We start from the raw sequence: 2,500 nt of genomic DNA, 5'->3' as shown, positions 1-2,500 counted from the left end.
ATATCACGGTTACAATCAATGTTTTAATGTATGGATATGTGAAAACAACTTTCTACTGTGCACTGCCACACAAGGGCAGGGATGGGTTCATAACTGATGCAGCTTAGAAGTAATATATATAAAAATTGTTCTTCATTCTTTAAAATGGACAAGCAAATTTTGGGTAAATTGTTAGGATGTCGTCCAGAACACCTGAGTCAATAATATAGTTACACAGTTGGTGGTACAAGAGGCCAGGAGGTCTAAAGTCCTTTACGGCTTCACATTCACATTCATTCACATAAAACACAATATAGTGTTCTAGTGAATGCATTAAAGGTTTATCACAGAGTTTACAATCTGAGTATTCTGGTAGTGGCTCAGCCTCACTAACCTGCCAGATGTGTCTATAGCCAAGGCGAATTACCACAATGACTACATCACATTGCCCGGTCCGGTTACTGTGCTGACCATAGCAGAGCACTTTTAGAGTCACATAAAATAACTCTACCACCATTGAGCTTAAGGTATTCAGTGGCTAGATAAATGCCCAATAGCTCGGTCTGTGTCGTGCTTGCCCAGTTGTTCAATCTGTGTACTAGTCATGATCATTTCATTCCCTTTATACACTGCTCATGCACAACCTGTTCTACCAGTGCTTAACTGCACAGAGCTGCACAGATTTTTTGCCCAGGTTGCTGACGAGATTTGTACCATTAACCTCGACTCCAAGATATTTATAAGACTCGCAAGTCTCCACGGGCACTCCATTAATAGTATAGTTAACATGAAGAGAATGGGGAATAAGAACCCTTGTTTTATCAACAGAGATTATGAGGCCACATTCTACTACTGTCTTGGAGAATGCATCAAGTAACATTTGTAGCCTTGGTTTACTGTGTGCCATAATACAAATATCATCAGCATAACATATAACAGTTTCCGTAGGTTGTACAGGTATGTCATGGATAAGTTTGTGCATAAGTATATTGAAGAGCATAGGGCTTAGGACACCACCTTGAGGTGTGCCTAGTTCGAATGCATCTGTTCTTGTACTTTTAACTCCTTTAAATAGGACACTAGCGCGCCTGTTGGATAGGTAGCTCTTTATCCAACTCAGAAGATTACCTTTGATTCCAAATTCAGCAAGTTGCTCTAATATTATTTCGCCATTCGCTACATCGAAAGCTGACTTTAGGTCAATAAAGGCTGCCTGTGTCCCATCCTGGGAGTGTACAAAATATTCAGCAAAGCATGTTTGTGTGCTACACTTGGGCATGAACCCATATAGGTTTGGGGCCAGTTTTTCTTTGACCTGAAACATGACACGATTGAGAACAATTCTCTCCAAGACTTTACACATGTAAGATGTAAGGGAAATGGGTCTGAATTTTTGAGAGTTAGATTTAGGAATTGGTATTATGAGACTTTGTGTCCATTTCTTTGGCAAGATACCTTGTGAGAGACTCATTTGATAGAGGTCAAGCAGAGGGTGGCTAGGGACATCATTCAGTAAGCTCAAGATGTTATAAGTTATACCATCCTCACCAGGGGCAGTTTGCTTAGGTTTTCCTAATGCTGATGTTAATTCAAAGGGGGTTATAGGAAACTGATCTGTTAAATCTGGTGAGGAACGTGCTATTTCAATATTAAAGTTTCTGTTAATGTTGGTATGTCTTAAATGCTGCTGTATATCTGGGGGTAAGGAAGAAATTTGTGAGACACTAGACCATTGAGCTAGGAGCATGTCAGCATATTCTGCAGGAGTATGATGAAGCTGAACTGGGGCTGAAGGTTTGGTAATGTTTTTAATTTTGTTCCACATTTCCGATAATGTTGTAGTTCTATTGATACCTTGTAGGAATTGTTCCCAATATGTTCTTAACTTGACCCTTAAGCTTGCGAAAATCTCTGTTGGCATTAAGGAATGCAAGTAAATTGTCAGGTGTTTTGTCTCGTTTATAAGAGTCAGCAGCTGAAGCACTTTAGCTCTGCAGTAATAACAGGATCCTCTGTCCATGAGGAAGAACGAGTGTTCTTTTTTTCTATTGATTTAACCCAGGTATCATAATAACTGGTAATGATACTGACAAGATCATTGTAAAAGTGGTCCACTGATACAGGTGTATACCCAGTGTACCACTTATGTACATTAGCCTTAAAGTGCTGTTTAAGATTGTCTGGAATGTTAATTTTAACTCTAGGATGAGGATTGGACCTAATATCCGCCACATTGTATTCACAATATATTGCAAAATGATCACTTACTAGTTCTGGGATGAGCTTAACGTTGACGTTGCTATCTGCTAGGCTGCTATCTACTAGGCTGTATCCAATCACATAATCCTGTCTACCTCACAATAAATGGGTCTGTTTATCAGTATCATACACAGTAATATTATGACCAGTAAGGTATTTCAAGAAGACGCTTCCATCAGTGTTACTTTAAGTACTGCTTAAACAGTACAGGTCTGCTTTAAGTACACTACATCCTCCATATATGTTATACAGTACGAAATAG

At 39.2% G+C, this 2,500-nt stretch overlaps 1 long non-coding RNA gene across 1 annotated transcript in view; it reads left to right on the top strand.

Annotated features, from left to right (window-relative positions):
- Window positions 1–2,500, top strand: part of LOC138353691 (uncharacterized) — a 236,081-nt gene that overhangs the window by 50,284 nt on the left and 183,297 nt on the right. The window lies entirely within an intron of this gene.

Source organism: Procambarus clarkii, chromosome 59, assembly GCF_040958095.1.
Source record: "Procambarus clarkii isolate CNS0578487 chromosome 59, FALCON_Pclarkii_2.0, whole genome shotgun sequence".
Classification (NCBI taxonomy): Eukaryota; Metazoa; Arthropoda; class Malacostraca; order Decapoda; family Cambaridae; genus Procambarus; species Procambarus clarkii.
Note: the sequence above shows the minus strand (reverse complement) of the source record. Positions and strands in the feature narration are given on the sequence as shown.